Below are 20635 nucleotides of genomic sequence, written 5' to 3'. Positions count from 1 at the left end.
AGGTAAACTGCACTTAGAATGGGCGCATGTGGCTGGCTGACATACCCTGGAGCAAATGTGGAGGGGAGGCGAGAGTTGGTGTGCTGCAGCATACTGGGGCCTTCTGTGCGCTCCACTCAACTGTCGCCTCATGCTGGCATGGTGCAGTGCATTGCGGTGCAAATATCTCAGAACCGGCGCATCCTTGGACCTTGTTGGTGAGAAACCCGGTATGCCAGAGGTCTGGGGATGGCTAGTGGCTTACCCGGCCGGCTTCCAAGGGCTCAACAACCCTTGCCCCAGAATAAACAGAGGACCCAGCCAAGGGCAAGTCAGAACTGTTGTTTATTGCAAAAACCGACAGGGACCACACAGGACAATCACAATTCTACAGTAATTCTCAATTTCCCAAGACACGCCTCACAGTTTTGATACCAAATGGCGTCATTACCTCAGCCCTCCCCCAAAAACCTGTCCCTGTTTCTGGTTGGGTGCTTGGAGTAGTATACCCTATGGATCCCATATAGGGACCTTAGTTGATCTCATGTCAGGTGGCTAGTCTACCCCTTCCCCATGAAACTTTCTATCACATTGTTGCAGGGTCGTAGACTTACCGTTGGCCCTTGCCCTCTGCCATCCACCCCTGGATTTCTGTCCCTTGATCCTTATCCTCAGCAGGTGCCTCCCTCGGGACAGCCTCCCTGCCACCCTTTCTCTTGAGCCTGATCTTCTTAAGTTCCGTAAACTCCTCAAGACCTTCCTCTTCTCCTCCTCCTTCTCTCCCCCTGTACCTTGCTAACCTAGCTCTTTGCCCTTTTCATCTCTTCCTCCTCTTCCTTACAGCTTGCCGCCTGGCCGCCTGGTGTACCTCTGAGTCTCACAGGTCCCGGTCACTCCCGGCTAGTTCTCTCTGCACTTGTCTCAGGGCCCTGCACCCCACCCTTCCTCAATGCACTTGAGAATTAACCCAAGAGAGTGGCTCTCTCTGCACTTACCCCAGTCTCCAACGACTGGGTGGGCTTGGACCTCCCCCTCCTTTGACCCTCTGTGCACTTGCACGATCCAAATGCACCTTTGCCTGAAGAACGTCTGTCTGTTCGCCCTTGTCTTCACCCTTTAATGTGCACTTGGTTAAACTGCAGAATCGTCGTTAGGCCTATTTGCTGTATCTCAATTGTTAAATGTATTATATTCACGTACTCTGTCTGTGCAGAGTTTTATCGTCTCAGATAAGGACTCTGAGTGACTGTTTCTTTTCCCCATGTTCCCACCCTCCTTGAGCGCTTTGAAACACTTGCCTGTGCATAGGCGCTTTATAAATAAACATTACCATTACCATTAACATTGGTTAGATCTGGTCTCCCCAGGCCTGGGACCCAGTTCTATTCTTAGCCCTCTGTGCACCTTTTCAAGGTGATGTGAAATGACTACGTGCCCAAATGTATCTGGTAGTAACACCACCTTTGCCTAAGAGGGTGCACACCATGTTGTAACATTTGTTTCACTTCTCGTCTGGGTTGCTGAGAACGGCTCGTCTTACCACCACGGGGGAATACCCATTGTCTAGTTCTGCTACATCACGTGTTTGTGGACCACAAAATCAAGCTCTTTGCATCTGCATTTATGTGGTTTTATTCTGTTTTCCCGCAGCTGGCCCCTTGTCGTTTGGAGCTTGGAATGCGCTTTTTTATCTCTAACCTTGGCTTTGAGCTTGGCCTACCTGCTTCGTACAGCCTGAGCCTGCTTCTCTTGTCTGGTGTCTGCCGTTTAAGGCCTTTTGTGATTTTCATAAGATTTATAATATGATTTCTACAAGCTTATGTTATACTATGTTTCCTATAGGTTTGTTTGTTTGTTTGTTTATTCATTTGTAATGTGCTCCAGACCCGAGGGTACCAGGGCGCAAAGGTTACAGGTAGGTTCTCAACTTAGTTACACAATAGATAAATTACCAGTACAGGTACATACATGCACAGAATAGTCACAGGATAACAGGCGACAATAAGGTTATACATTTTGTTACTGTCCACTTGATGCTATTTACAGCTAGTGGACACACGGCTCGGGGTAGATATCGGAAGATTTGAGCCAGATGGTGCATTTGGATCTGAAGTTCTGATATGGCTGATCTTCTCGGATTGCAGGAGGCATGGAGTTCCAGAGCTCGGCTGCTTTAGCAGGAAAGCTATTACCACCTACCTTAGAAAGTTTGAATCTGGGGACAAGGAGGGAGTTACTATGGGCTAGTCTAGAAGGTCTGATGAAGGTCCTTTTATGGAATCTCTCAGCGAGATAGCTGGGGGCAGCGTTGTTCAGGGATTTGTGGGTTGGTGACGCGATTTTCAGTATGTAGAGAGCCAATTGTTTTGCCGCCTGTTCTCGGAAATATGGTCTCTCCTAGCCACTCCAAGGGCCTCTCTAAGGGCATTATTTTGGAGTGTTTGGATTTTCCTGACGATTGCTTTATTGGAGCCAATATTGAGGGCGTTGCAGTAGTCAAGCCTGGACAGGATGAGGGCTCTGGCCAGGATGATACAGCTGTTGTTTGAGAGGAAGGGTTTACCGGTTCTGATGAGTTTACATGTGTATCCAGTAGTGGAAGCCAGCGTGTTAACTTGTTTGGAGAAGGAGAGGGTTGAGTCGAGATAGAAGCCGAGAGTTTTCACCTCGCTGGCCACTTTGATGAGGTTGCATTCAATTATGAAAGAGGCATATTCAATCCCTAGTTTATATAGGTTGGTGGAGGTGCCCAGGATGATGAGCTCTGTTTTGTCATCATTGAGGCATAGACCATGATTAGCCATCCATGCCTGGATGATGAGATACACCCTATGCACCAAGGCCAAATCCTTAACATAATCCGATGAAAGTGGGAGGAGAATCTGTGTTTCATCTGCATAGTTAGTGTAGGTGATACCAAGATTGTCCAGATCATCGAAAAGGGGATTAGTGAATATGTTGTATAGCATAGGAGATACACAAGATCCCTGGGGGACGCCAGACTGTTAGTCCTACCAGGCTTCATATATACTTCTGTAGTCCCATAGAGTTGATTGCCATAAGCATCTGCAACCTTGCTCAGGATCTCTTGTTGCCTTGCGTTTGGTGTTGCTGATGTGGCTCTGGATAGAGCTGGTGGGTGGTCCTCCCGAGTCAGGGTGCCACTGAGGCTGGATAGCCTGTCCTAGTGCCGGTTCGGTGCAGCAAGGCCAAGGAAGGTGACACACCTCTACTAATCTGGCCCTGAAAAAGACTTAGGTCGAAACGCGTGTCGGCTGTGTGCACTTACCCATGTTGAACAAACTGGCAGTATCTGCCAACGTAATGTTTTCAGAATTCTCTGGTGTTTTTCGCTGATAAAAATAATAAAACAACAAATGACCAATACCACTCTGACTCTTCTGACCTGAGGTTGAAACCAAAGCTTTGGCAAATCAGCTAAATCCAAGGATTATTGAATCCTCCCAGCGCCCTATATCATCCACAGGTTCGCCATCCCACTTTCTTAATTCAACCAATTGGGAACCCCAGAGTTGGTCCCCAGGCAAACCAGGAGCCAGGCTGCGGGCTAACATACAATCACTCAACAAAACAAGGTGCGCGGTAGACTGGGAGTCCCGACCCAGATAACTCCAACCAGCTGTAACCTCCCCAGTTGGCTGACAGCTTCTCGTATGCCTTGGATCCACATGGCCAATAGTGGTCCATTAATACTGCTTTACTGACCTTCATTGCTGGATGCTTTTGTGTGTACCTACATTCTATGTTATCTCCAACTTTTACTGCACCTTAATTCTTGTAGCACAATACTGGTTTCTTCAGGGGTATTATGGGCATCGACCCAGCTTTATAGTCTACCCAGGTGAGCAACTTGGCACTTGCATTCCATTTTTTCAGGCACTTGTCATTTTCTCCTTGCACTGTGTTCACTGGTGCTTGTACTAGGGTGTGTGCTTTGCTTTCTACTACTCCATATTTCCATCACTCCTCTGTGTATACTTGGCCATACACAAGCAACTATCGGCTTTCCCAGCATCTTGGTTCTCCTCCTTTGTCCTTGTCCCCCCGCATCTGGTATGGTAGTCTCTTCAGTGTTATTGTTTTCATCTCGCCTTTCTGCCGGCCATCAGTTATGTATTGTATAGTTTGCTCTAACTGCTAGTAATTGTTCATCATGTCAAGAGTCTTTATGCAGCTGTCTTCATAGGAGAATGTTGTTTGAGATATCCATCTCAAAATTGCTGTTTTCCCTTGGAATCTTCCTCGGGTCGTAACCATGGATGGGCTCATGAGCCATTGTGCTCTTGCTGCTGGTATTTCAGTTGCTATGAATGTTCTGGAGGCACTCATGGCATAGGGGATTAGTGAGCAGCTATAAAAGCTCTCTGCAGTGGTTTTCTTACCCACATTAGTCATGTGTTTATCCCACACGTTGTTAGACACTCAAGCAGTGTCAGTAAGATGTAGGTCTGCCCCTACCATGTCATTACCGTGCTTACAGTGCTCCCCTGTCCACCTGACATGGTTGTTCAACCTTTTGGAGTTGGGGTAATGTTAGTAGAGGATACTGCGGTTTCACTAGACAGAAGAGATATTCGCCAAAAGAAGAATGCAGAAACCCCACTTGGAAATAAGAGGCAAGACAAGATAAGCATATGTTTAATTACTCCCTACATTTACCTGTGCTGCTGGATCCTTGTGCAGCTTGAAGATATCAGTTGCCCGCCAGAAATGCGCAAAAACTGTGCATTATTGTTTTAGTATTGTATTAGTTTAAGCCCCGTGGATTATGTAGTCTCTCACAGCAAAAATAAATAGTTCACACACAGTTCTAATTCTAGGATCTCTGAGTACTGCGAGGATGGATGGGCTCCCTTGTTCAAGTTGTGGGAAAGCTTGGGCCAAATATTCTATAAAAACATGGTAGTACACTCCTGCAGGTGTGTAGAGAGAAAAATACCAAACAGATAGTGTATCCTCACTCTGGATGTGTAGGATGTCCTTGCCCTAACTCTGCTGACCGTGAGCGAGTAACCATTGGGTGTCCTCTACTCGGCAGTGCTGGTTACAAAGTATATACTTGCTCTTCTTGCTGAAGATCGTTGGCCCTGTCAATTTCGTTGCCAGGTAAGGCCACAGCTTTGTAGGACTTGATGTATCTGATATGATTTCAGACTCCTTTCCCCTTGCGCTTGACCGCTCTCTCACCCTCCGCTTCTACGATGTGGGGACCCATGATTCTGGGTGCGTCCCAACGACGAGAGAAGTTTTGAAGGAGCACGCTTTCCACAGGGTATACAGGTGGCTGCTTATTTAAGTCCTCTGTGCTGTTGACACTGTCACCTTCCCCGTTGGCTTCAGGGCCTCCCTGGTGATGTTGCATCTGGCGAGAGATAAAAAAGGCTCTAGCAATCAAGGAAGTAACATACTCATACATTTGCTGATCCAATACATCTGCAGTGTTCTGCACATCCTTAACTGCCCTAGTGGGAGGAGCCAGGGGAAGTTGCATACGCCGTCCTGTTACCACCTTGTGTGGGGTTAAATGGGGGTCGGACTCAGGCTTGTTGCGCAATGTGAACAGGGCTCGGGGAAAACAATGTAACCAATTCTTATTAAGACTCTTTTTAGTCTTGGCTATAGATTCCTTGAGCAGGCTGTTGAGGCAGTCACACATCCTGTTTTCTTGTGGTTGATAAGCACAGGAGAATTTGTGTTGGATGCCCAGCAACATTGTAATATGTTGTAAAATCGCATTGGAGAAGTGAGGGCCATTGTCAGACCGCAGGACCTCACACACACCCTACCATGGGAACACTTCCCGGACCAGCCCGATCCAAAGGAAAAAGGGACATACAACCACTATCATGTAGCGGTATCCTTGCATAATTGGATCATGTTGACATAGTCGACATGGGGGTGTTGGAATGGACCAACTGGGCGATGTATGGCTTCTCTCACAACTCCCAATGTATCTTGTGCAGTAAACTGCTTGCAAGTCAGACAGTTACACATACATTTGGCCATTTGTTCTGCCAAGTTAGGACAGAACCATGTTTCTCCCATGTGGGCAGCAAGCACCTCTTTCCCATTATGTGTGGGGTAATGTAGCTGCGTCAGTGCTGTGTGCAGTAATGCGAGTGGCATAACCACCTTCCCTGTGTTATTTTGCTGCCATAGGGCATCCGTTGTGGATACTGTACATCCACTCCTAACCCACAGGCCCTTATCCTCCCTGGGTGCAGCTCCCTGCAGCTCCATGATTTGTGCGGCTGGTAGTATATTGTATCCCTCTTTCAGTATCATTGTCCTTGCATAGTCACATGCGTCTGATGAGGTCTCCATTTCTAAGAGTTCTCAAAAATATGCGGTGCATTTAGCTCCCGCCTTTGCTGCCTCATTTCCCCTCATGTGTGTGCCTGGCATTTCACAATAGCTAGCTGCTTGGGATAATGTATGACGTCCACTAGTATTCCCAATAGGAGTGTGTACTGCACTGGTGACCAGTCAGCATGTCTATAGCCCCTCCTCAACCACTGTGACATCCTTGAATGCACTGTGGATGTCACGTAACTTGAATCCGAGTACATTGTCACCTCCTTTTTCCTGATATGCTCCAATGCCAGTATTAAGGCTAGTTCTACTGCTTGTGCTGAGTAATGCGATGGCAGTCTTGCGCTTGTCACTACCTCACTAGTTCCGTCTTCTCTCAGTCTCACTATTGCTGTCCCAGTATGTCTCTCCCATCTGTTTGGTAATTGTTGATGACCCATCAATGTAGAGCACGTCGCCTCCCTCAAGTGCGTCCTCCTGTACCTTGCGAGTGTCACTGAATTCCTCCAAGTTTGTTGTGCAGTCATCTGCGTAATCACCCTCTTCTAGAACGTCTGCAATAAATGTCTCTGGGTTAACATGTCTGCACCTCACCACCTTGAGGGCTGGGTTGCATAGAAACACCTCATACCCAGATGCTCTTTGTGTTGTTAATGTGCTCTTTGGTCTCCCATGGTGATACTCACTGATTTGTCCATTGCAAATGCGGCTGCTGCCGATGCTTGCTCAAATGGATAGTGTCCTCTCATTATTGGGTCTAAATTCCCTCTGTAGTATGCTAGTGGCTTGTGCCCTAGGCTAGTCTTCTGTGTCAGTACTGCTGTCATTACTACTCCATCGGAGTTGGAAAACAGGAAGAATTCCTTTTGATAGTCTGGGATCCCTAACACTGGAGCTTTGCATTTTTGTCATGATTCCTGCCCCTCATGTCCCCAGCCCTTCAAGATGTAAGGCTGGAGCCAGGCCACAGATCACCTACATGGCCGTCAAGGGCCTCTCCATCCCTCCAAAGACCCACGTGGAGTCAGACTTGGCGCTTGTGGCACCAGACTCTTGGGGATAACATTGGGGATTGATGCATTGATGGGGACAAGATGGATGCCCCACATATTTCGGTTCCCAGAACTGCATGTGCAGTCTAGTCTTTTGGGTGTGGTTCAGCCCAGAGACACCTGGGATACCCAGAGACTATTTAAGCCACACTCAGGCTGAGAAACATGCTTTGTGTTTTGTGCACCTGCAGCGTGACACTCACCGTGTTCGGATCGGTCTCCAGTAGGCCTGCATCTTGATTCTGCGCTCAGCTCCTGCTAAGAACACCATTAGGAACAGCCTTAACTTGCGGCGCTTCTGTCCATCATTCATTGCTCCTTCTGTTCTGCAGGCATCTTCGGTGGTGTCATTCCCATCCCGGCATGCCGCTTCCTAAGGAAAAGGGAAAAGAACAGAAAAAAGGCATTAGTAAGCAGTCTGCAAATCTTCGATTATTTTTAAATACTGTACAAGCTTCAAACGCTTACCTGAATCCCAGCCGCTCTGGGGCAACTCTGTCTCTGGAACTTCTCATCCATCTGCAAGAGGGAAAAGACACTCCAGGTTAGCTTGGAAACATCTAGAGGCACTGCATACCGCGCTTACTCACCGCATTTGTTCTTCATAACCGGCATCCACGCTTTAAACGTCGCGGCACTTAAAAGACACAGAAAAAAAACTCTGTTCAATACAAATACGAAAGGGGTGCATCGCGCATCATGCTCTCACTCACCTTCAGCGCTACTCATCTCAGCAGCACACCGCCATCCCCGGACGCCGGCCATCATCTAAGGAAGGAAAGGAACCAAGTTAGAGAACTGTTCAAAAGACTCATTATACTTACCTGTCGGACTCTTGCCAGTGAAGTAACTTGGCAGCAACGAGCACACAGAGAAAATAGGGAGATAAACTCTCCCAATCCTGTGTTTCAGGCCCAGTCTCCAGTTGAATAGCCTCCAGGGAAGGGTTTGAGGTCGTAAGAGGTCAGAACAGGCTGAGTGACGTCCCCGTGGATACCAGGTGAGCGTTACAGAACACAGAGCCTCACATCAGAATCCACCTGGGCGTCATGGAAACGTCAGAAACCGACCAATTAGCCCACATGGTGGGGCAGCTACGTTCTGAAGTACATGCAGCCAGGCAGGAGACCAACACCCTGAGGAGAGAGCTGATAGTAGCCAAAGAACGCACTGATGATTTAAGCCGGCAACTTCTCCAGTCACAAGCAGGGCATGCACCATTGCCGGGAAGCATGCCCTCGATGCCAGTGCCATCAGCCAATCCCGTTCAGATAACCCTTCCTGGGGCAGTTCCTTTGGCCCCGCCCGAACGATTTACGAGGATCCCAAGAGGTTTGCAACGTTCATGAACCAGTGCCGCCTGCACTTCCTTTGTAGGCCAGCGGCCTTTCTGAATGACCAATCACGGGTCGCTTTTGTGCTATCCTCCCTGAGTGGTAGCGCTGCTGACTGGTCTGTACCCTTTGTGGCCCAAGACAATCTTTTGCTGCATGACTTCAGGGGCTTTCAGCAGGAGATGGAAAAGCTGTTCGTCCATCGTACTCACGGGCAGGCATTAGACAAAGAACCTCTGTTCCTACGCCAAGGGAATCAAGAACTATTAACATACATAGCCACGTTCAATAGACTCGTAGTTGAAGCAGAATGGCCAGTGGAGAAGAGAACCACGTTATTTCATCAGGTGTTGTGGGGGGAGCTCAAGGATTTTCTCGCACAAGTAGTGAACCCCCCGAAAGACTGCTCAGAATTCATTGACCTTGTTGTTCAACTGGATCATAGGTTGCAGGATCGAAGAGCAGATCGAACCAGACCGGACCCTCGCCCTATGTATGTGCGTTCAAAGGACAATACTGCCCGAACAACGGAGGTTCAGGAGAACCAATGCAAATCGGGGGGGTCAGATCCCCCTTGACTAAAGTGGAAAGGGATAAAACGAGACAGCAGCAGTTATGTCTGTACTGTGGAAGGCCAGGTAATTTCCTTAAAGAGTGCCCTGTGATGCCACCGAGGAGGATGGTAGGGGCCACGGACAAGGAAGATACCATCAAGGAATCGGAAAACTCCCCAGCCCGGCAAGTGTAGGGGTCCACGAAAGCAAAGAAAGGGAACTACAGACCTCCCATTTTGCACTGTGGTCTTGATCAATCACCAACAACCATCTCGGATGCACGCAGTAAGAGCGTTCATAGTGTCGTGGGCACTACTCCCGAGGGGCCAGGACTGGCCCAGCACCCTCGGAAGCAGACCCGTCTTCAGACCCAGCAGACCCTTACAGGGCCCCTTCGGACCGTGTCCTGGCACCTTTGGCGCCAGGCTCATGAAAGGTTTCAGTCCCAGCGCCAAGGGCGCCAGGCTCATATTGTAAAACAGTGTCATAATGCTTGGGTGGACTTACCTGAGGTAGACCATGCTGCATACTTACCCAGGACAATCCAGTCTGGCTGAAGTCTCCAACCATCTGGGCTAGGAGGAACTATTTCCTTCTGGAACTCTTTTCTTACCTGGGTGGGACAGGGTCCAGGAATACACACTGGAAGCACTTCTCTGCTATTTAAACCACGCCCGATGGGTTTCACGTGCTTCGTGTTATTCTGCAGCAGCAGCAGCAGGACGCTCACCGAGTCGGCTCCTGCATTCCTGGTCCTGATACACCCTCAGCTTCCCGAGCAGCAACCTGTGGATGAGAAAGCACACAGGAACACAAACTTACCAGAATTCAGCCTCCAGAATCCAGTCTTCGAAACCTCCAAAACAAGAATCAAGGTTAGAAATCGTGCAACACGCTTGCAGCCGCGCTCGCTTACCTCATCCAATGGTGATCACGCCTAAGCTCACCGCGGCCTTCACTCCGGCTGCATCCAGCACCTGAAAGGGAAAAAGACATAGTTAGAGGTGCCCAAGCAGAAGCGGTCGCAACGCCGTTATACTTACGAGCCTCCGCACATGCAGCAGCAGCGGCATTGCCCACAGCCTTCCAGCACCTGAAAGGAAGGAAAGACATTGTTAAAGGTGCCCATTTCGGAAAACGGCCACAGGTCAGTGGTACTTACGTGCCTCCGCACGTGCAGCAGTGGCGGCATCGCCCACAGCCTTCCAGCACCTGAAAGGAAGGAAAGACATTGTTAAAGGTGCCCATTTCGGAAAACGGCCACAGGTCAGTGGTACTTACGTGCCTCCACACGTGCAGCAGCGGCGGCATCGCCCACAGCCTTCCAGTACCTGAAAGGAAGGAAAGACATTGTTAAAGGTGCCCATTTTGGAAAAGACCACAGTTCCGTTATTCATACGTGCCTCCGCACGTGCAGCAGCGACAGCATCGTCCAACAGCGTCTCTGCACCTAAAAGACTATACAAAAGGACTCTAAGCCTAGACCCTGAACTCGTCCAGTGACGTAACTGGATTCCATGCGCCCCTGCACCAGAAGCAGGATGGAGAGCTCAGCTTTACCAAGCCTAAGGTAAGATCTCGCTGAGACTAGTCGAGAGTCCAGAAGTGGGAGAAGCAGAAGACTGGGGGGGAACCTTATCCCACCACTTAGGTATTTACCCCTTTTCTTCCACCTACAGAACACTTACCTCACAAGCCAGGCAGTTCATATTTAGAGGTCCCGTCCAGAGAGCATTCCGAGCCCGGTGCCGCAGTCCAGTCTGGGTCAGCGCCTCCGTAGGAACCAGGTGAGCGTTACAGAATGCGAAGCCTACCAAAAAATGTCCTACCCAGGCGCTATGGAAACTTCCGACACAGACCAATTGGCCCATTTGTTGGGGGAATTGAGGGCCAAAGTCCATGCTGCTCGCCAGGAAACGAACGCCCTTAGGAGGGAATTGATAGTGTCAAAAGAACGAACTGATGGACTCGCTAGACAGTTATTACAGTCAAGCAGGACAATCTCCTCTACCTAACTCAGGGGGGAATTATACCCCAGTGGCTTCAGCCAATCCGTTTCAAATCAACCTACCTGGAAATGTGCCATTGGCACCACCTGAACGCTATTCTGGTGACTCTAAAAGATTTGCAGTGTTTATAAATCAATGCTGTTTGCACTTTCTTTGTAGACCCGCAGCCTTTCCGACGGACCAGACCAAGGTAGCCTTTGTACTTTTGTATCTTAGCGGCAGCGCCGCGGATTGGTCGATCCCTCTGGTTACACAGGATGATCCAATCCTTCAGGACTTCCCCGCCTTCCAGGCCAGTATGGAAAGACTTTTTGCAAGGCATTCCCAGGGGCAGGCCCTGGACAATGAACTCCTTTCCCTACGACAGGGCAACCAGGACCTATTAGCCTACATTGCATCTTTTAATAGGTTAATCGTGGAAACTAGATGGCCTGAGGATAAAAGGATCACGCTATTTCACAGAGGTCTACGTGGTGAACTTAAAGACGTCCTGGCCCAGGTCGTCAACCCTCCTCAGGACTGCGCAGATTATATTGATTTGGTGGTCCAATTGGATCATAGGCTCCAAAATAGAAAGGCGGACCGATCCAGGTTTGAAACTCGAGTATTCACTAAAACTCAAAGCAACGCCAAAGGGGTTGACGCCATAGAACCTATGCAGATTGGGGTCGTAAAGGGCCCCATAACCCAGAAAGAGTGTGACAGGAGACGACAAATGCAACTGTGTCTCTATTGTGGAAACCCAGGACAGTTCCTTCGAAATTGCCCGGTAAAACCACCAAAGAAGACAGTAGGAGCTTCTGACAAGAATTCTGAAAAGCCTGAGCCGGGAAACGACCTCGCCCGACAAGCGTAGAGGTCAGCTTGCCGAGCTTAAAAACCAGTTCTTTGACCTCGCACTTCATAATGCCGATGGTCCTCGTAAACCCAAAGCAACCAGAACGTTTGCATGCTATCAAGGCATACATCGACAGCGGAGCAATAGGAAATTACGTGGACCGCGAATTGGCTTCCAGGATGAACTTACCTCTTTGTCCAAAGGTGGTTAAAGATGTCATTACCACGGTGGATGGGACGGAAATCGCCTCCGGGCCTGTAACCCATACCACTACCGAAGTGACGTTACTAGGCCAAGACGGGCATCGGGAGGTAATTGTGTTCGACGTGATCAAGGCTCCTCAATTCCAAGTACTTCTGGGGATTCCTTGGTTGGAGAGACACAATCCTCAGATTGATTGGCGAGCCAAGACGATAATGTTCCCAGAGTGTGCACCAACTTGTTATCCACGACCCAACATTGGCCTAGCGTCAGTAACTGCTGACGGTCCACAATTACCTCTAGAGTATAGAGAGTTCCAAGATGTTTTTCAAAAGGAACAGGCTAACACCTTGCCGCCCCACAGATCATACGATTGTCAGATAGATCTGCTACCCGGTGCAACTCCCCCTTGCAGTAGGATTTACGCCCTTACCGAGCCTGAGAACCTTCATCTGCAACAGTATTTAGACCAGTACCTGGCCAATGGCTTTATCCGTCCATCGAAGTCCCCTGCATCCTCGGCTCTGTTCTTCGTACCAAAAACAGAAGGTGACCTCAGAACCTGTATCGACTACCGTGCTCTGAACCAGATAACAGTAAAAAATCGGTACCCCTTACCTCTGATCCCAGAACTCCTTGACCAAGTGAAAAACGCCTGTATTTATACTAAGCTTGATCTCTGGGGAGCTTACCACTTGGTAAGGGTCAAGGAAGGAGATGAATGGAAGACGGCATTTCGCACTAAGTATGGGCTATTTGAATATCAAGTGATGCCCTTCGGACTATGCAATGCACCGGCCGCCTTCCAATATTTCATGAATGATGTCCTCAGAGAGCTCATTGATGTCTGCGTTGTCGTGTATATAGATGACATTCTTGTATACTCATCTTCAGAAGCTGAACATCGAAATCATGTCAGAGCGGTCCTTGAAAAACTTCGCCAACATAAACTTTTTTCCAAGCTTGAAAAATGTGTTTTTCATGTCACTGAGGTCGAATTTTTGGGATTCATTCTGTCACCCAAAGGAGTCCACATGGACTCAAGAAAAGTTGACGCTATCCTCAAATGGCCATCTCCTTCTTCCGTGAAAGGCGCTCAAAGCATGCTTGGCTTTGCCAATTTTTACCGCAGATTTATTCCAGAGTTTTCACAAGTGGTACAACCCATCAACGCCCTCTTAAGAAAAAATAAACGCTTCGAATGGTCTGTAGAAGCAGAACAAGCCTTCCAAGAGCTAAAGGCTAAATTTACTTCGGCGCCAATTCTGAAACACCCACGCCCGGACCTCCCTTACATCGTTGAAACCGACGCTTCCAGCTTAGCAATGGGAGCTGTCCTATCACAAAGAGATCCAGAGACTAACAAACTGCATCCGGTGGCATTCTGGTCTCGAAAGTTCTCAGCACCAGAGATCAACTACACCATCACAGACAAAGAGCATCTTGCGATTAAATCCGCCTTTAAGGCCTGGCGGCATTATCTCCTCGGGGCCAGACACACTGTCACAGTGATCACAAATCATCGAAATCTGCAGTATCTGAGAACCGCCAAGGCTCAATCCTCCAGACAGCTTCGCTGGGCTCTATTCTTTGCTGAATTTGACATTGTGATCACATACCACCCCGGCAACAAGAACGGCAAAGCGGATGCTCTTTCCCGAATTGGAATGGGAGATAACGTTGCCAATCCAGAACCTGTACCAATAATTCCTGAACAAAGGATCGTGGGTCTGATTACTTCACAATCCATCGAGGATATTGAAGAAAGAACTGAAGAACTTGTAACCTCACCAGACTTACAGATCTGGTTACAAAAAGGAAAAGATTTCACCGTAAGCAATGACTTGCCTTATTTCCGAGGACGATTGTTCCTACCACACGCCGATTTACAAAGACAGGTAATCTCCTGCTATCATGATTCATTAATTGAGGGTCACCCTGGCATTGCCAAAACCACAGATAAGGTGAAGAGACACTTCTGGTGGCCTTCGTGGAGAAAAGACATAAAAGAATTTGTGATGTCCTGCGGTGTGTGCGCTCAAAACAAGGGTCAGAAGAAAAGGCCGGCTGCTCTTCTGCAACCATTAGACATTCCACCGTGTCCCTGGCATACCCTTTCCATGGACTTCATCACAGACTTACCCTCCTGTTCCGGCTACAACACCATTCTTGTTATTGTGGACTTGTTTTCTAAAATGGCCCACTTCATTCCACTAAAAGGTTTACCCTCAGCTTCAGTCCTAGCCAGGGTATTTCTCGAAAACATCGTCCGGCTACATGGCTTCCCGTCGGTACTAATCTCAGATAGGGGAAACCAGTTTGTTTCCCACTTTTGGCGTAGCTGTTGTCGATTAGCTCAAATCGATGTAAGGCTTTCGACCAGCCATCATCCCCAGACCGACGGGCAAACCGAGAGAACTAACCAGACTCTTGAGCAATATTTGCGGTGCATGCTACAACAGTCAGGGAGCAACTGGAAGGACATCCTTTGGATAGCTGAATATGCATACAACAATTCAGTTCATTCGGGAACCGGGAAAAGTTCCTTTTACATTTTGTATGGGATTCATCCTCGAACCTCCAACCTTGATCCACCTCAAGATCTTGGAACACCCGCTGTGGATCAGTTGCATACTGTTATTACCCAAGCGTTTAAGGAAGCCACTGCTCATCTACAACAAGCTAAAGAAAGGTACAAGAAAGGAGCAGACCAGCACCGAAGCGATGCCCCTCAATACCAGGTCGGGGATCAAGTCTGGCTGTCCACCAAACATTTATCGCTTAAAGGGCCTCGCACCTTCAACCCCAAATACCTGGGACCATATCCAATTACGGCCATAATTAATCCGGTGGCCGTTAAATTGGAATTGCCAACCCATATGAGAATACATCCAGTATTTCACGTATCTCTTTTGAAACCCATGCAACCTGGGACCAGATTGACCAGTCCTCCAGAGCCCATTCAAGTGAAAGGGGAGCCCGAATTTGAAGTAAAGGACATTCTGGACTCTAAAATCATCAAGTCGAAGCTATTCTACCTAATCGACTGGAAAGGCTACGGACCTCAGGAAAGATCATGGGAACCCTATGACCACGTTCATGCACCTCTTCTAGTCCGGAAATTTCACCGAACCTTTCCCGATAAACCAAAACCCCCAGGGAGGACAAGTTTGGGAGGGGCCTTGAGGGGGGGTACTGTCATGGGCACTACTCCCGAGGGGCCAGGACTGGCTCAGCACCCTCGGAAGCAGACCCGTCTTCGGACCCAGCAGACCCCTACAGGGGCCCTTTGGACCGTGTCCTGGCGCCTTTGGCACCAGGCTCATGAAAGGTTTCAGTCCCGGCGCCAAGGGTGCCAGGCTCATATTGTAAAACAGTGTCATAATGCTTGGGTGGACTTACCTGAGGCAGACCATGTTGCATACCTACCCAGGACAATCCAGTCTGGCTGAAGTCTCCAACCATCTGGGCTAGGAGGAACTATTTCCTTCTGGAACTCTTTTCTTACCTGGGTGGGACCGGTGGAAGAATACACACTGGAAGCACTTCTCTGCTATTTAAACCACGCCAGATGGGTTTCATGTGCTTCGCGTTATTCTGCAGCAGCAGCAGGACGCTCACCGAGTCGGCTCCTGCATTCCTGGTCCTGATACACCCTCAGCTTCCCGAGCAGCAACCTGTGGATGAGAAAGCACACAGGAACACAAACTTACCAGAATTCAGCCTCCAGAATCCAGTCTTCGAAACCTGCAAAACAAGAATCAAGGTTAGAAATCGTGCAACACGCTTGCAGCCGCGCTCGCTTACCTCATCCAATGGTGATCACGCCTAAGCTCACCGCAGCCTTCACTCCGGCTGCATCCAGCACCTGAAAGGGAAAAAGACATAGTTAGAGGTGCCGAGCAGAAGCGGTCGCAACGCCGTTATACTTACGAGCCTCTGCACGTGCAGCAGCAGCGGCATCGCCCACAGCCTTCCAGCACCTGAAAGGAAGGAAAGACATTGTTAAAAGTGTCCATTTCGGAAAACGGCCACAGGTCAGTGGTACTTACGTGCCTCCGCACGTGCAGCAGCGGCGGCATCGCCCACAGCCTTCCAGCACCTGAAAGGAAGGAAAGACATTGTTAAAGGTGCCCATTTCGGAAAACGGCCACAGGTCAGTGGTACTTACGTGCCTCCGCACGTGCAGCAGCGGCGGCATCGCCCACAGCCTTCCAGCACCTGAAAGGAACGAAAGACATTGTTAAAGGTGCCCATTTCGGAAAACGGCCACAGGTCAGTGGTACTTACGTGCCTCCGCACGTGCAGCAGCGGCGGCATCGCCCACAGCCTTCCAGCACCTGAAAGGAAGGAAAGACATTGTTAAAGGTGCCCATTTTGGAAAAGACCACAGTTCCGTTATTCATACGTGCCTCCGCACGTGCAGCAGCGACAGCATCGTCCAACAGCGTCTCTGCACCTAAAAGACTATACAAAAGGACTCTAAGCCTACACCCTGAACTCATCCAGTGACGTAACTGGATTCCATGCGCCCCTGCACCAGAAGCAGGATGGAGAGCTCAGCTTTACCAAGCCTAAGGTAAGAGCTCGCTGAGACTAGTTGAGAGTCCAGAAGTGGGAGAAGCAGAAGACTGGGGGGGAACCTTATCCCACCACTTAGGTATTTACCCCTTTTCTTCCACCTACAGAAAACTTACCTCACAAGCCAGGCAGTTCATATTCGGAGGTCCTGTCCAGAGTGCATTCCGAGCCCGGTGCCGCAGTCCACTCTGGGTCAGCGCCTCCGTAGGAACCAGGTGAGCGTTACACATAGACAGTGGAGCCGTTGGGAATTACATCGACCAGAATCTTGCGGCAAAGATGGGGCTTCCGTTACGCCCTAAATCAACCACCAACACTGTTACCACTGTCGATGGCACGGAAATAGCTTCTGGTCCAGTATCTCAATGCACTGCAGCTTTAACCCTTCTGTGCCAGGATGGACACCAAGAATCTATCGTTTTTGACCTCATTAAGGCACCACAGTTCCGGTTGATTTTGGGAATGCCATGGTTGGGAGCTCACAATCCTCGAATCGATTGGCGAGCAAAAGAATTGGCTTTTCCCAAGACTTACACCCACACATGTTATCGCCAAGAGAAACAACCAATAGACACCAGAACCTCCACACTTGCGACTGTGGCAATCGGCACCCTACCAAGTGAATACCAGGACTTTCAAGATGTCTTTCAGAAAGAACAGGCTAATACCCTGCCACCGCATAGACCATACGATTGCCAAATCGACCTGATACCCGGCGCACAAATCCCTTGTGGGCGAATTTACGCACTCACAGAACCAGAAAACCAGCACCTGAAGGCCTATCTTGACCAATACCTGGCCAACGGGTTCATCCGTCCCTCGAAGTCTCCAGCAGCCAGTCCTCTATTCTTCGTACCGAAAAAGGAGGGGGACTTGTGAACGTGCATCGACTATCGCGCACTGAACCAGATTAACATAAAAAAACGCTACCCCCTGCCACTGATCCCTGAATTGCTTGATCAAGTCAAAGATGCCCAAATCTACACAAAACTAGACCTGAGGGGGGCATATCACCTTGTTTGCGCAAAACAGGGGGACGAATGGAAAACCGCTTTTCGCACCAAATACGACTTGCACGAATATCAAGTAATGCCCTTTGGCCTATGCAACGCGCCTGCTGCATTTCAATACTTCTTGAACGATGTCCTACGGGAATTGATTGATGTCTGTGCTCTAGTGTACATCAACAATATCCTAGTATATTCCACATCAAAGCAGGACCACGTTAAACACGTCCAATCCGTATTGGAGAAACTCTGTCAACATTAGCTCTAGGCCAAGCTCGAAAAGTGCTCATTCCACGTCTCCGAGTTAGAATTCCTGGGCTTTATTCTCAGCCCGAATGGAATCTGAATGGATGTACACAAGGTAGATGCTATCCTGAACTGGCCATCCCCAAATTCATTCAAGGGGCTTCAAAGTATGCTGGGTTTTGCAAACTTCTACCGCCGGTTCATCCCATGATTGCGCATCCATCACGTCATTACTAAGGAAAAACAACAAAAAGTTCCAGTGGACAACAGAAGTCGAGGAGGCTTTCCAGGAACTGAAAGCAATATCCACATCTGCCCCAATCTTACGCCACCCTCACCCTGATCTCGCATACCTGGTGGAAATGGACGCCTTAAGGATGGCTATGGGAGCCGTCCTCGCACAAAAGGACCCCGAAACGGGCCAGTTACACCCTGTTGCTTTCTGGTCGCGTAAATTCACACCCCCTGAACTGAATTATGCTATCACAGACAAAGAACTCCTGGCCATTAAGTCAGCCTTTAAGGCATGGTGGCACTACATCTTGGGCGTCAGACACACAATCACCGTAATAACTGACCACTGGAACCTCCAGTACCTAAAAACGGCAAAAGCCCAATCCTCACGACAACTACGTTGGGCTCTTTTTTTTAGCTGAATACGACTATGTGATTACATTTCGACCAGGGGTGAAAAACGTGAAGGCCGATGCCCTTTTCCGTAAGGGGGTGGAAGAGCAAGGGTATCAGACCCCTGACCAAATAGCAATCATCCCGATTGACAAGCTCCTAGGAATCACAGCAACCATAACTCAGAAAGAATTACATGAAGAAATCCAAAACCTGATGAGTCCGGAGCAATTACAAGTGTGGAGTGCACAAGGAGAACATTACATGATAAAAGATCAGTTGCCCTACTTCAGGAATCGTTTATTCTTACCAAACCAAGAACTACGAGAACAAGTCATGTCCGGTTATCATGAATCCTTGATCGAGGGCCACCCGGAATCACTAAAATCCTAGCCAAGGTAAAACAAAATTTTTGCTGGCCCACGTGGCGTAAAGACATTATCCAATTCATCCTATCTTGTGGAGTGTGTGCTCAAAACAAGTCATCCAAGCAGAAACCGGCTGGGCTATTACAACCATTGGAAATCCCACCAGCCACTGGCACACGTTGTCCCTCGATTTTATTACTGACTTACCACCCAGTCAAGGGTTTAACACTATTCTTGTGGTCGTGGGCCTAGTTTCAAAAATGGCACATTTCATTCCTCTTAAGGGGCTCCCAAATGCTTCCACTTTGGCAAAGGTATTTCTTGAAGGCATCGTACAGCTCCATGGGTTTCCTTCAGTTTTGGTCTCAGACCGAGGTACTCAATTCGTATCTAACTACTGGAGAAAATGCTGCTCTATGGCCCAGATCGACATCCGGCTATCCACCAGTCACCATCCCCAAACGGATGGTCAAACTGAGAGGACAAATCAGATGCTCGAGCAATATCTGCGTTGCATGTTACACCAAGCAGAAGGAAGCTGGTTGGACCTTTTGTGGATACCTGAATATGCTTATAATAATTCCCTACACACCAGCACTGGGCAGACACCCTTTTATACCATGTATGGCAGGCACCCACGTACTTCTGAGTTGGACGTTCCTACAACCCTGGAAATGCCAGCAGTCAAAACCTTGCACACAACCATTTCTCAAACCTTTAAAAGGGCAGCTGAACACCTACTTCAAGCTAAGAATCGCCAAAAGAAGTTTGCTGATCAACACCGAGCAAAGGCCCCCAACTACCAAGTGGGAGACAAAGTCTGGCTGGCGTCTAAACACGTGTCCATTAAAGGAACCCAAACTTTCCGTCCAAGATACCTGGGTCCATTCACCGTCACCTCTGTGATAAATCCTGTGGCGGTCAGACTAGCTTTGCCGTCAAACATGCAGATTCATCCTGTGTTGCACGTGTCTCTCCGTCAACTTGTTAAACCTGGGACCCGGGTAGCAACGCCACCGCAGCCAGGGGTAGTCGCCGGGGAGCCAGAATTCGAAGTCAAGGACATCCTAGATTCAAAGTACGTCAGATCCAAATTATACTACTTAGCTGACTGGAAGGGGTATGGTCCACAAGACATGACATGGGAGCCTTGTGAGTACATCCATGCACCTCGCTTGCTTAGACGATTTCATCAAAACCATCCAACCAAACCAGGACCAGTTAGAAGAGCCATCTTGAGAGGGGCCTTGGGGGGGAGTGCTGTCAAGATTCCTGCCCATCATGTCCCCAGCCCTCCAAGATGTCAGGCTGGAGCCAGGCCACGATCACCTACATGGCCCTCAAGGGCCTCTCCATCCCTCCAAAGACCCACTTGGAGTCAGACTTGGCGCTTGTGGCACCAGACTCGCTCACTCCCATAGGATAACATTGGGGATTGGACTTGTAGTGCATTGTTGGGGACAAGATGGATGCCCCCACATATTTCGGTTCCCAGAACTGCATGTG

The sequence above is a fragment of the Ambystoma mexicanum genome, chromosome 4q (genome assembly GCF_040938575.1).
Source record: "Ambystoma mexicanum isolate Mex_15411 chromosome 4q, UKY_AmexF1_1, whole genome shotgun sequence".
Classification (NCBI taxonomy): Eukaryota; Metazoa; Chordata; class Amphibia; order Caudata; family Ambystomatidae; genus Ambystoma; species Ambystoma mexicanum.
Note: the sequence above shows the minus strand (reverse complement) of the source record.